We start from the raw sequence: 15706 nt of genomic DNA on the forward strand, positions 1-15706 counted from the left end.
TTATGTTTACCATTTGCTAATGGTGTGACCTCTGGGCAAGAAAATCTCTATCTGCCTCAGTTTCTTCAACTGTAAAACAGCAATAATAATAATATTTACTTCCCAAGTTTGTTGTGAAGATAAATAAGATAACATTTGTAAAATGCCTAACACAGTACCTGCAATATATTTAGTGCTGTTTTAAATGCTAGCTGTTACTATTGCCAACTATTAAATGTTCTGAAACAGGGGGGATAAAGTATTAGATTTCAAGAATGAGTAGCCTAGTGACTTCCTGTTTACCAACACAAGAAAGAAATGATTAGGAAGTTAAATGTTCTAGTCAATCAGATATTCTATTTAACAGAGATATATCATGCATGAAATATGTTAATATTTTTCAAAGAATCAGGTATACAATCTAGCATTAAATTTACCCCAAACTTATTTTGATCTTTAATGATCTAGGACTATCCAGATCATTATTACATTCATCATTTACCACTATAAAATAACAATGTCAGCCATAAGTAAGTGTTTACTAACCCTGGGACAAATCTGGCAGAATGTTTTTTTTTAAATATGACTTGTTTCTATTATGCAAAAGTCAAGGAAAGAATGTATACCTCCAAACTGATTGCTTAGATATTATGATCCCTTCTATTCCCAAAGTCCTATGACTTTTACAGTGGCTCCATGAGCTCATCAGTAGGGGTGGCTCTTGTGCAATGTCAATCACAACTCAACTACCATCTTTGATTTTAGCCAATTTTCAATAAATACTCCATAGAGGTGCAACTTAACATTCTAGAAGCCTTTTTTCAGGTACAATATAAAAGAATACAATTAAAATGTATTAAACTATGAGTCAAGCACTATGCTGAGTGCTAGGGATACATATAAGAAAAAGAAAGATAGTTCCTGGCCTCAAAGAACTTTCAATCTAATGGGGAAATATAATATATAAAAGGAAACTGAAAGTTGCATCTTTTTCTGAACATAACACAATAAAAATTTTGTTCAATAAAAGGTCTTTAAGCATGAATCAAAAATTAACTGGAAACTAAATAACTTAATCCTAAGGAATGGGTAGATGAAAGAACAAATTGTAGAAACAATGAATAATTTCATTAAAGATAATGGCAACAATGAGGCAACATGCAAAAGTTTGTGAAATGTAGCAATACCCAGTTAACTAATAAATAAGATCATTCATGTTTCTAAATACCTCCACCAATGAAAGAGATAAAGAGCTGCTGAAAGAATTGGGTATGCAAATAAAAAAAGAAAAAAGAAACACCTAGAAAACGAACAGATTAAAAACTCCTTAACTACATACTGAAATTAAAATCCTGAAAACCAAAGAAGAAATTAGGAAAATTGTAAGGAAAACTGTCATCAGACTAATAAAAAAGATGTCATTGGATATTTTTTATTTTTAAAAAAGAAAGAAAAAAACAAATTACCAGTATAAAAAATGAAAAAGATAAATTCACAACCAAGGAAGAAGAAATAAAAGCAATTATGAGGAACCACTTTGTCCAACTATATGCCAATAAAACTGATCTAGAATTTCTAGATGCAATGCTTGAATATTTCTTAAACTGCAAACTGCCAGGAATAATAGAATATTAAATATATTAAATAATGCTATAGGAATGCTATAGGAAATGCTATAGGAATGTTATGGGGAAAAAAGTTGAACAAGCCACAAACTAACTCCTGAAAGGGGGGGAGGAACCAAGTGATTTGCTAATAAACAAAAAGGAAAAGAATTAAATGCTGGATTGGATGTGGGGAGAAAATATATATATACATTAATTCATTGTTGGTAGAGCTATGAACTAGCCTGACCACTGTGGAAGCAATTTGGAACCACACCCCAAAAGCTATTAAACTGCATATCCTCTGTCCTAATGATACCACTAAATAGAGTTATACCCCAAAGACATCAAGAAAGAGAAAAAAACCCAACATGTACAAAAATATTTATAGCATCTCTTTTTGTGATGGCAAAGAATTGAAAACTGAGCACATGTCCAACAATTAGAGAATGGCAGATCAAGTTATGACATATGAATGTGATGGAATATTATTGTATGAAGGAATCGATTTCAGAAAAAAATCTCCAGAAGACTTATATGAAGTTATGTAGGGCGAAATAAACAGAACCAGGAGAACAATTTATACACTAATAGCAGTATTATAGAAATAGTTAACTTTGAAAGACTTGGCAACTCTGATCCACAAAATGATTGTAAATTCAAAGAATTCATGATGAAACATGTTATATACCTCCAAGATAATTGCTAATGGTCTCAGAGTGTAGGTTAAAGTACATTTTCTTCTCTTTTTTTCTCTTTTGGACATAGTTAATGAGTTGTTTCACATGACTATATATGTATGTGTGTGTGTATATACACACATATATATGTGTACATACACACACACATATTGCATATTGTATTGAGTTTTGTCTTTTTACCTTTTCAAAAGATGGCAGAGGGAGGGAATCAGGGAACAAAAACATATTCTGACCCACCCCATTTAGGAAATACTATATTGCAGTTCAACCCTTGCTGCCTGTAATACTGATATTACTCTTCTTCATTTTCTGTCTTTAACATATTTTTAGTTATTAGTTATTGTAATTTCTTCATTACAATTAAATTTAACCAAGCTTTTATTAAGGGCATTCCTATATGAAATAATACAAACATATACTGTGTGTGTATATATATATATATATATATATATATATATATATATAGTATATGTATATACAATAATACAAAAAACCCAAAACAACAAAATTAGTTCCTGCCCTCAAAGAACTTATGTTTTGAAGTGGGAGGAAGATGGCAATTCAACATTTAAGTAGATAAGAATGAAATAATTTGATATGGAAGGGAAACCTAGCACAGAGGAACACCTGAATTGAGCCTTCTTGGAGGCTGAAGTAGAGGTGAAAAGAATGCATTCCAGGGAAATGGACCATACTGGGGAAAGAACTGTGAACAAAGAATAAGTAGATTTCTTTTCTTTCTTCTTCCTCAGTTCCTCTCCTTCTTCCCTTTTATTTTTCTCAAGCAACTAACTAGAACTGAACATACTTGCAAATTTGGATCCTGGCTGGTCAGAGATTGGCCATATCCTGATAGGCACCTAACTCATCACAGTATTAGAATTTGGTTTTCCTCATCTCTTCTGAGGTGTTGTGTGGGGGCTCTTCAACCAATTGTCACATTCCAGTCCTAGCTTCTGTGATTCTCTGACTTCTTATTTGTTAAATTTATATGGCACTTTGCTATAGAAATGCTAGCTGCTGCTGCTGTTGATAGCGATGAAACCCATCAAGAGGGATTTTCAGTTGCTACAACATAGGACATAAATCAGTTTTTCCTGTAGTAGCTATACTGCCAGAGATCACAGTGCCAGTAAAATTAAAATAGGTGACTTGTACATGTAAATACTCTGCGTAGTCTTGTTTCCTGGAGTCCTAGAGGATTACTGGAAGATGCTCAATGTGACTGGAAATGTAACATATGCAAATAAAATCATGGGGGCATTGTAGTTGCTGGCCCCAAAGTGTCAGCATATGTTAGCATTTTGAGCCAAAAACAACCTGCCAAAAATGAACCTACTAGGGAATGTGGATTGCACACTGAAATTCAATTTCTTTCATTTTTTTTATTTTTTCAAGCTAGGACTGGAGCTGATATTAAAATATATCTACTGCTGATTTCTTGATGGCTAACATTTTTTGAAATTAGTTTCCTTTCTTGATTACTCAAGTTCCAACTTTCTGAGTGACTTCCAGAAGCCCCTTAGAGGTTATATGCTACCTTTTACGTAAATAAAAATAGTCATGCTATAGCTACAAAATAAAGTAAGCAGAGTTGGAAATCATTTCACTGGGTATAATTAACAATATCATCACATGATCATCCAAAGAGCTTCAAAATCATTAAGGAAATCTGCATGAACTGTTTTTTAATCGACTGTCAAAATCTATCAAAGTCCCATGTTGTGTCCTATCTTATGTCAATTCATGTAGAGCCCCAGGACTTCGGGAACCAGCTATAATAATGCTTCTCTTGGTATGATTATTCTTCTCATGTGGGTCTTCATGGCCCACCTTAACCTGGCAAGTTCCATCTCCTAATTGGCTTTGAATTCAATTTCTTTTACATCAATGCAGCTTTTCATATACATAAACATAAGTGAACTGCATGGAGTGCTGATTTTGCAGCCAGAAAGACCTGTATTTGTTCCCCACCTCAGATCCCTACTAGTCAACTAACCCCTCTGTAAAATTGGGATAATCACAGCACCTACTTTATAGGATTGTTGTCCAGATCAAAAGAAATAAGGTATGCAAAGTACTTTACCAACTTTAGCCTTTTATAAATAGGAGCTGGTGCTAATGATCACTAGAGTCAAGTATTTTCCTGGTTCATTTTGAGGTAGAATATTTTTAGGAATTTAGCAATTTTATTTTTAGGATCTGAAGCATAAAGTTGGAAAACCTAAAACAAAATGAAACCACCACTTAAGAATGTATGGAGCACAAACCCCAAAAAGTAATGCTTTAGTTCATAAGGATCATTGAATCAATCACCAACTGATTCGCCAACAATCTGGCAAAAAGAATACTAGAACAGTAACAAAGATGATGCCAAGATAATACCATCAAATCTCCTACCATGCTAGTCAGTAGGCATTATACTGGTCTCCAAATTCAACGTGCTACTGTTTTTAAGTAGCAGATGGAAGGGAAATCTCTAAAAACAAAACCTGGTTGTAGCTTCTGAGTAGGATTTCCCTTAAAGTAGAAACAGGGTTCTTTCCCTTAAAGATATGAAATGTTCAATATGGAATCAGATATAGGAAAGTTTTTCATTTCCTTCACCCCAGAAAGTACATAACCTGAAAAGAACTTAATGAAGATGGGAAAGAAGTTACTAAAATACTCAATTTCACTTCTTTTTTGAGGTACTACAAGACAAAAATTTCTCGTTCACCTCTGACCCACACTCACAATAACATCATGCAGAACTAGGGGAAGAGAATAAGCAATTATATATATATATATATACATATATATATATATATTCTAGGCATTAAACATTATCCCATTTGATCCTTACAACAAAATCTGAGAGATAGATGGAATTATCCCCATTTTTCAGATGAGTGACTTCTCTTTAGAGCCCTTTGGAGATGACATACTACCTTTTACTTAAAAATATTCATGCTGTTGCTACAAAATAAAGACAGCAGAGTTGTAAATCACTTTACTGAGGCAGATAGAGAGGTTAAGTGACTTTCCCAAGGTCACATAGCTAGGAAGTGTCTGATATTAGATTTGAATTCAGCTCCTTCTGACCCCAGACCCACCACTCTATCTAGTGTGCCACCTAGTTATGTCTATTTGGCAATGTCCAAACCTGTATTCATTGCATGGCTTTAGTTCTCTAGCTTCAGAGTGACCCTGGTGCATTCCCTCTCTCCATGGAGCATTCTGTGAAGGAAATATTCTCACTCTGAGCAGTCAAAGCCTGACTCAGGAACTCTCAAAATTAAAATTACATATGTGATGTAAATGTTCTCTTGGTTCTGCTCATTTCATTCTTCATTATGTCATGTAAGTCTTTCCATGGTTTTTCTAAAATCTCCAACCTCACCATTTTTATTATATAGTAGTGTTCTGTCATAATCATATACCACAACTTATTCAGCCATTCCTTAATTGATAGACATCCCAGAAATTTCCAGTTCTTTGCCACCACAAACTGATTTGCTATAGACATTTGAGAACACATAGTTCTTTTGCTTTACCCTAATCATGTTTGGAAGATGACCTTGTAGTGGTATTGATAATGAGTTCTCTCACTTATGAGTGGGCTGGTAATTTGTCTGGACTTCAGAAGAGCTTTATTATTCATGTGGATGTTGAACTAGCTAAACTCTGAAGTCTCTACTCTGGAAAACTGAGTCTCTCCCTCTGATTCCTTTTGCCTTTCTACCCAGGGAAGGGTTCATTTGTCAGCCTCTTTTTCCTCTAACCACCAAAAAGCACCACCAAAAACTAGCTCCAAGGAGACAGTCCTACAAATTAAACCCTGGTTCATATATATTATTTTGTAGTCTTCAAATTCTAAAAACATCTTCAAGAATAATGTCATTTTTAAACTGAGGATAAATTCCCATCTCTCTACCACATCCCTGGAAATGGACTGGCAGGCAGTCACACAAATACGTGGTGTGACTGCAAAGGACATGGTTGATCTTCATGCCTGCCTTATGCAAAACACTCTTAATTTATTCTGATAAACCCCTATCCTTGAGACTGAATGTTCAAAACAAAGTCCTGTTGAATAGGAATTTCATTTTAGACTATCCCCAAATGCTAGAAAAAATCATCAATGAATATAGGGACAATCTATATTTTTACAGAGTTAATTTTTTGACCTTCCAATGTTGATTAAAAATACGATGGTTGGTGGATGTGCATGCTGAGAAGTTACCCAACAGATGGAGCTGTTGTCTGTTGTCCAACCTTATATTTAAATGAGATGTATTCAAAGGACACATGCCCTTTATAATTTCAAAAGAGAGTCCAAATTCTCCTCTCCAGTATTCAAATTTACACAAGCTGAAGGTAACAAGGATAATTCCAAACCCACCTCAATACCCATTAAAATTACACAAAAAAGTTAAGATTTCTAGTCAACAATTTATTAAGTCATTCAGTGCTGGAGCATGTTAAGTTGAAAAAAAACACATTTTTTTCTACCAGTTTTATACTATTTAGTAATTTTAGGTGCATTTTTAAGGTAGTTGGGAAGAAACTAACACAAATTGCAACTATAATTGATTCCTTGTGAAATTTGTATTTTGACCCAAATATTCAGCACTGAGATGAAAGGGAAAAAAATTTTTTTTCAGTACTGAACAAGTTAGTGTTCCAAGAACTGTGCTAGAAGCTTGGAATGCAAATACAAATCTGGAAACAATTTTTGTTCTCAATGACCTTAAGTTCTATCAGGAGATACAAGTACATATATAAGTATATGCAGGAGCAGCTAGGTAGCACAGTGGATAGAGCACCAACCCTGGAGTCAGGAGTACCTGAGTTCAAATTTGGCCTCAGACACTTAATAATTACCCAGCTGTGTGGCCTTGGGCAAGCTGTTTAACCCCATTCATGGCCTTGCAAAAAAACGTAAAAAAAATAAGTACATGCAAAATAAATATAAAGAAAAAAATACAGTTAAATAGAAGACAGTTAAATACAAGGTAAATAAGAAGGGTGGGTACTAGCAATGGGGGAGGTGGAAGAACACCAAAAAGAAACACTTTAGGCAGAAGATAGTAAGCTGCATCTTTCTGTATAAAAAATTTTGTCAGAAAATATTTTCAAAGTTTTTTCCCCCCAAGGATACTGTTTTGTTTTTCTCCTTTCAGCTTTATTGATATGTTTGGTTTTTACAGCACATTTATAGATTACTCTTGCAACAAAATAAAACAGTTAAATAAAACTAATAATACAGGGCCTATTATGAAAGTGCATCTAATATTTTACATCTGTAGCAACAACAGCTCTCTCTAGCATCTATATTAAAAAATAAGAATGGAAATCTTTTTTCTTTCCCTCTCACTCCATTTTTCACTGAGAAAAGTTTAAAAAATAGATTAACAAATATGCTTAGTCAAGGAAAACAAACTCACCCATATGCATGTATATGTGTTTATTTATACAAACATATATATGCTTATATGTGTTTATACATATAAATAAGTATGTGTAGGCACATGATATGTTGATATAGATATATGCCTCATTTTACACTCAAAAATGAGGCTGTAACAAATAGCATGTTCCATTACCAGTCTTCTGGAATCATGAATGATCATTGTATTGATCATAATTGTATAACTTTTAAAGTTGCTTGCTTTTACAGTGTTATTATTATATAAATAATTTTACTAGTTTTGTTCATTTCATTTTTCATCAGTTTATATTTGCAAACTGTTCATTTTTTAAATATTGCTGTTGAAGGATAAATTATTCTTCTGGTACTGCTCACTCCAGTCTACATCAGTTCATTTGAATCAGTCTTTCCTTGCCTATTTGAAATCATCTAATTTACTTCTTCATTTCTTATTGCAGTGATATTACATAATATTCAACATTTATTTAGCCATTCCACAATTGATGGACAACCTCTTAGTTCCTAGGTTTTTTGCTAGCATACATACACAAAAGAAAAACGATCATAATTATCTGGTAGTTAAAGAATCTTTTCCTCTCCTTTTGATTTCTTTTGGGTAAAAGTCTAACAGTGCTATGGCTAGGTCAAAGGACACACACTATTTAGTAATTTTGGGTTATAATTCCAATTTGCTTTGCAGAATAGTTATCTTCATTCATAGGTTCATCAACAGAATATCAGTTTGCCTATTTCCTCACATTCTCTCCAACATTTATCATTTTTCATTTTTGGCAATGTTCCCACTGATCAGTATAGGGTGGAATTATAGAATTTTTAAAAATTTCTCTTATTAGTAGTGATTCCAAAAAAAATTCATATGTTTATAAATAGCCTGGGTCCCTTTCCTTGAGGGCAATCAGTTCATATTCTTAGATTTTATAACTCTTTGGGCATAATTCTTGATTATTCTCCTAAATTGAATCAGATCATAGTTCCACCAACGGTGTATTAAGGTCTTAACTCTTCTACATACATTCCAACATTTGTCATTTTCCCCTTCTATCATTTTAGTCAATCTGATAGCTGTGAGATATGTCAAAGTTGCTTTAACTTGCATTTTTCTAATCAACAATGATTTAAATATTTTTTTCATATAATTATATATATAGTGCTCAATGTGATACTGTTTAAGAAATAGATCAATTAGGGGAACAGATTAGGTACAAAACATACAGAAGGAAATGCCTCATAAGGAGCTAATGAATACAAAGACCCTAGCTACTGGGATAAGGATCACAATTGACATAAACTGTAGGAAAATTGAACAGTATAGAAGAAAATATACTTAGACCAACATTTTACATCTCATACAAAGGTGAATTCTAAATGAATATATGAGCTTTATATGAAAGTTTACATCATAAATTAGAAAAACATGAAAAAATTATCTATCATATCTATGGATAGGAGAAAAGTTTGTGACCAAACAAGAAATAGAATCACAAAAGATAAATGGAGGATTTTGATTACATAAAGTTAAAATAGTTTTACACATAAAAGTCTACTAATGTTAAGAATAAAGTAGAAACAAATAATTAAGGGGAAAACATTTTGCAGCAAATTTCTCTGACAAAGATCATATTCCTGAGATATATAAGTAACTGATTTAAATTTATAAGAAAAATTCCATTCTTCAATTTATAAATAATCTAAGGGTATGACTAGACAGTTCTCAAGGGAAGGGACCCAAACATGAAAAAAATGTGTGAAATTATGCCTTATTAGAGAAACAAATTCTGGAGTGAAAAAATCCACAAAATTTTCCAGCCTACCACAGATTAGGTATGGGAGAAAGGTTTTTTGCACTGGGATGGAAGTATGGTTCAGCATAAGCCCATGTCCAACAAATCAGCAAAAGGTCTTGAGGGCAATTGAATTATCTGTGGAAGTAGCTCCTTTCTGAACTCTCAGCCCACAGATGGCAAATGGGTCTGACAACTGATCAGAAGGAAATTACAGGGTTTCCTTTGCTGGATCTGTGGCAAAATTCTATTGTACTGCCCATACTTGGGCCTTAGTAGCAATCCTGAGTCTTAGACCCAGGGGAAGAGGAGGAGAAAAGCACACCAGAGTTTGCAGCCAGTGGAGAGTGTGGATGTTAGTTAAATTCCAGGGCAGAAACTGGTGCTTTTAATTACTCACATATCAGAGCAAAAGCCAGAAGTGTAGTAAATGCAACTTTCTTTAAATCATACTACTTTGAAATAATTAAAAATTTACAGACACCCAGAACTAGTTTTGAAAGCACCTGCACACAAAAGAACTGAAATTTGTGAAAGTGCCTCTTCTAAAAAGGTACCTTTAATAGTTAAAAGTCAAGGAGTAGTCTAGGGAATTGAGCAAACAACAACAACAAAAGATCCTGATCTTTGAATATTACTATAGCAATAGGGAAGATCATAACACAAACTTAGAAGAAGACAACATAGTCAAAAGAGCTCAAAGTTTCAAAGAAAAATGTGATTTGGTATCAGACCAAAAAGAATTCTTAGAAAAGCTCAAAAATAATTTCAAAAATCAAATAAGAAATGTGGAAATGAAATTGGGAAAACAAATGAGAGTGATCCAAGAAAAACATGAAAAAACAAATAAAAAAGGAGGCACAAAAAATATTGGAGCAAATGACATCTTAAAAAGCAGAACAGGCCAAATGAAAAAAGTGACACAAAAATCCTAATAAGAACTCTCAAAAAGCAGAATTGTCCAAATTGGAAAAGATGTATAAAAATTCACTGAAGAGAAAACCTCCTTCAAAAGCAGAATTGACCAAATAGGGAAAAGAGGCAAAAGACTCAATGAAGAAAATAAATCCTTAAAAACTGAAATTGGGCAAGTAGAAGGCAATAACTACATTAGACATCAAGAAACAATAAAACAAAATCAAAAGAAGAAAAAATAGAAGAAAATATAAAATATCTCTTTAGGAAATAACTGATCTGGAAAATAGGTTGAGAAGAGATCATTTAAAAGTGATTTTACTATGTGAAAGCCATAATCAAAATGAGAATCTAGACAAAATCTTTCAGAAATTATGAAGGAAAAATAGCCCTGATATTCTAGAATCAGACAGTTAAATAGAAATTTAAAAATTCACCCATCACCTCCTAAAAGAGATTCCAAAATGAAAATTCTGAGGAATATTATACATATATTCTAAAACTCCTGGTCAAGGAGAAAATACTGCAAGCAGCCAAAAGAAAATAAAAAGTTCAACAATCCAAATATTGTAAAGCCATAGTCAATATTACACAAGATGTAGCAGTTTCAGCATTAAAGGACTGGAGAGTTTGGAATATTCTGGAGGGCAAAGGAACTAGGACTACAGCCAGGAATCATCTCCCTGGTAAAATTGAGTATAATCCTTCAAGGGCAAAAGGGATGCTCATTGAAAAAGTAAACCTTCCAGTATTCCTAAAGAAATGAGCAGAACTGACTAGAAAATTTGACTTTCTGATACAAAACTCAAGAAAAATATAAAAAGACAAATAGGAAAGAGAAGCCATAAGGGATTAATAAGGTTAAACTGTTTACATTTCTACATGGGAAAATAATTTTATCATTATTAAGGCAGAAGTAGTATATATAGACAAGGATCACAGGTATGAGTTGACTATGATAGGATGATTTATAAAAAATATACTTAAGGGATGATAAAGAGGGGTGTATTGATAGAAGGAGGAAGGGAGAAGTAGAATGGAGGAATTAAGATGTAACAGGATGAGTATATACAGTGAAGGGGGAAATGGTTGGGGAGGTGTCAGTGCTTGAATATCATATACAAATTGACTTAAAAAGAGAAAAAAATACACACTCATTTGGATATAAAAATCTATCAAGAATTGGAGGGCCAAGGAACAATAGAAAGAAAAAGGATGAGGGTCTAGAGGTGGGAAGTAATAGAAGGGAGAATGAAATGAGAGAATCAATAGTAAGAAGCAAAACTTTTGAGGATGGAGAGAATGAAAGGAGAGAAAGAGTAGGATAAAAAGAGGAAAATTGGGTGGAGAGAAATAACTGTGAAAAAAATTTACAGCAAGTTTTTTTCTGATAAAGAACTCATAATTCAAATATAAAGAGAACTGAGTCAAAAAGAGCCATTCTCCAGTGATAAATGATCAAAGGATATGAACAGGGAGTTTTTACATGAAGTAATCAAAACTATCTATAGACATATGGAAAAGTGTTCTACTTAATGATTTATTGGAGAAATGCAAATTAAAACAACTCTGAGGTATGGCCCCATACCAATCAGTTGGCTAATGTGACAAAAAAAGGAAAATGACAAAATATTGGATGAGATGGGGTAAATCGAGGCCTTATGCACTTAGTGGAATTGTAAGGAATGTCCATCAATTGGACATGACTGAATAAGTTGTGGTATATGATTGTGGTAGAATACTATTGTACTATAAGAAATGACAAGTAGGATGTTCTCAGAAAAATCTGGAAATACATGAACTGGTGCAAAGTGAAATGAGCAGAAGCAGGAGAACACTGTACACAGTAATAACAATATCATAAAATGATCAACTATGAATAACTAAAATATTCTCAGCAATACAATGACCCAACACAATTCCAAAGAATTTATGATGAAAAATGCTATCTATTTCCAAAAACAGACCTGATGGAGTCTGAATGCAGAATAGACCTAATGGAGTCTGAATGCAGATAAAGCATAGTTTTTTTTTAAATTTTTTCCTTTTCTTTCTTTTTTAAAAATTTTATTTATTTATTTTTGAATACTACAATTTCCCCCCAAATCTCACTTCCCTCCCTCCACCTCCCACACAAGGCAGCCTGTAAGTCTTTACATTGTTTCCATGCTATACATTGATCTAATTGAATGTGTCAAAAGAGAAATCATATCCTTAAAAAGGGGAATCTAAGATAGCAAGATTATATAATAAGATAAGATAAGATTTTCTTTGTTCGAACTCCACAATTCTTTCTCTGGATACCAATGGTATTCTCCATTGCAGATACTCCAAAATAGTCCTTGATTGTTACACTTATGAGATGAGCAAGTCCATTACAGTTGATCATCAACTCCATGTTGATGGGATTCTGGTTCTGCTCATCTCACTCAGCATCAGTTCATGCAAATCCCTCCAGGCTTCTCTGAATTCCCATCTTTCTTGGTTTCTAATAGAAGAATAGTGTTCCATGTTGTACATATACCACAATTTGTTCAGCCATTCCCCAATTGATAAACATTCACTCAATTTCCAATTCTTTGCTACCTCAAATAGAGCTGCTATGAATATTTTTCTACAAGTGATATTTTTAACTTTTTTCTGATCTCTTCAGAATATAGACCCAATAGTGGTGTTGCAAGATCAAAGGGTATTCACATTTTTATTGCCTTTTGGGTATAATCCCAAATTGCTCTCCAGAAAGGTTGGATGAGTTCACAGCTCCACTAAACATGTATTAGTGTCCCAGATTTCCCACATCCCTTCTAACATTGATCATTGTCCTTTCTGGTCATATTGACCAGTCTGAGAGGTGTGAGGTGGTACCTCAGAGAAGCTTTAATTTGCATTTCTCTAATAAGTAATGGTTTAGAGCAATTTTTCATATGACTATGGATTGCTTTGATTTTTTTTCATCTGTGATTTGCCTCTGCATATCCTTCAACCATTTGTCAATTGGGCAATGGCTTGTTTTTTTTTTTATAAATTTGACTCAGTTCTCTATGTATTTTATAAATGAGTCCTTTGTCAGAAATGCTAGTTGTAAAAATTGTAAAAATTGTAAAAAATTCACAATTTACTACACTTCTTTTGATCTTGGTTACAATGGGTTTTGTCTATAAAAAAGTTTTTTAATTTAATGTAATCAAAATTATCTAGTTTGCTTTTAATAATGTTCTCCATCTCTTCCTTGGTCACAAACTGCTTCCCTTTCCATAGATCTGACAGGTAAACTACTCCTTGATCTGCTAGTTTGCGTATAATTTTTTTTATGTCTTAATCATGTACCCATTTTGATCTTATCTTGGCATAGGGTGTGAAGTGTTGGTCTAATCCAAGTTTCTGCCATACTAACTTTCAATTTTCCCAATAGTTTTTTTATTTTATACTTATTTATTCTCTTTTTGTACAAATAATGTTTTTTAGAATTAATAAAATATTCTTGGTTAAGAGTAAACAGAATACCCCTCCCCCCACAAAATTTAGACTCACTTGAGTGATAAAGTAAAGGGGAGAGAAAAACTTAAAATTAAAAAAATAATAGTAATAATTGTAGGTATGGCCAGGTGGTGCAATGGACAGAGCCCTAGCTCTGGAGCCAGGAGTACCCGAGCCCATATCCGGCCCCATACACCCAACAATCACCCAGCCATATGTCATGCAAGCCACCCTAACTGCAATGCTCTGCAAAAACCAAAAAAAAAAAAAAGACCCAAAATAAAATAAAATAGTAATAATAGTAGGGGTGTCTGGGTGGCAGACAGAGCATTGGCCCTTGAGCCAGGAGCACCCGGGTCCAATTCCGGCCTCAGACACCCAAAGATCACCCGGCTATGTGGCTCCAGGCAGGCCACCCAGCCCCATTTGCCCCCCCAAAATAATAATAATAAAAAATGTGCTTCAGTCTTTGTTACAATACCAACAACTCTGTCGTGGGTGGATCACATTCTTTATGATAAGTCCATCGCAAAAATTACTTCCATATTTTTCCACCAATGCCATTGCTGATTGCAACTCCTTCCTTTCATATTTCTCCAGTACCATTTACTATATCTTCTCTCTCCTTTCACTCTGATTCTGCTGTAGGGTAGCTGAGTGGTACAGCAGACAGATCCCTGGCCCTGGGGCCAAGAGGCCCTGAGTCCCCCTACCACCCCTTAGGCCAAGCATCCACCTGGCCCTATGGTCCCGGACAGGCCATCCAATCCCAACCCCTTGCTAGAAGTAAAAAAGGAAGATGTGTTATATCTGACCACTCTCCCCATGCCCCCGTGGTCCATCCTCTCCTCCATCACTCACATCCCCCCTTTCCCCCTGTCCCTCCCCTTTTCTTCTTACTCCAGATATCTATACCCCATTGAGTATATATGCTGTTTCTTCTCTCCTAGCCACCTCTGATGAGAGCAAAGATTCCCTCATTCCCCCTTGCCTTCCCGCCTTCCATATCATTGTAATAGCTCATTGTAATAAAGAAAAAACTTATTATATGAGATATCTTGGCCTATTCCCCCTCTCCTTTTTCTTTCTCACATCACATTTCCCTTTTTTTCTATTGACTCCATTTTTACACCATATTTTATCTTCAAATTCAGCTTTCTCCTGTGCTTCAACTATAAAAGCTCCCTCTACCTGCTCTATTAACTGAGAAGGTTCATATGAGTATTACCAGTGTCATTTTTCTATGCAGGAATACATGCAGTTCATCATCATTACGTCCCTCATATTTTCCCCCTCTCCTCCAATCTCCATGCTTCACCTGAGTCCTGTATCTGAAGATCAAACCTTCTGTTCAGCTCTGGCCATTCCAACAGGAACATTTGAAATGCCCCTGGTTCATTGAAAGTACATCTTTTTTCCTGGAAGAGGACATTCAGCCTTGCTGGGTAGTTGATTCTTGGTTGCATTCTAAGCTCTTTTGCCTTTTGGTATATTATATTCCAAGCCTTACAGGCTTCCAATGTAGTTGCTGCTAAGTCCTGTGTGATCCTGACTGCAGTTCCATGATATTTGAATTGTGTCCTTCTGGCTGCTTGTAATATTTTCTCTTTGACTCGGGAGTTATGGAACTTGGCTATAATATTCCTAGGGGTTGGATTTTTGGGGATCTCTTTCTTGAGGGGATAGGTGGATTCTCTCCATTTCTATTTTGACCTCTGCTTCTAGAATATCAGGGCAATTTTCCTGTAGTAATTCTTTGAAAATGATGTCAAGGCTCTTTTCCTGATCATGAATTTCCGGTATTCCAATAATTTT

The sequence above is a fragment of the Macrotis lagotis genome, chromosome 5 (assembly GCF_037893015.1).
Source record: "Macrotis lagotis isolate mMagLag1 chromosome 5, bilby.v1.9.chrom.fasta, whole genome shotgun sequence".
Lineage (NCBI taxonomy): Eukaryota > Metazoa > Chordata > Mammalia > Peramelemorphia > Peramelidae > Macrotis > Macrotis lagotis.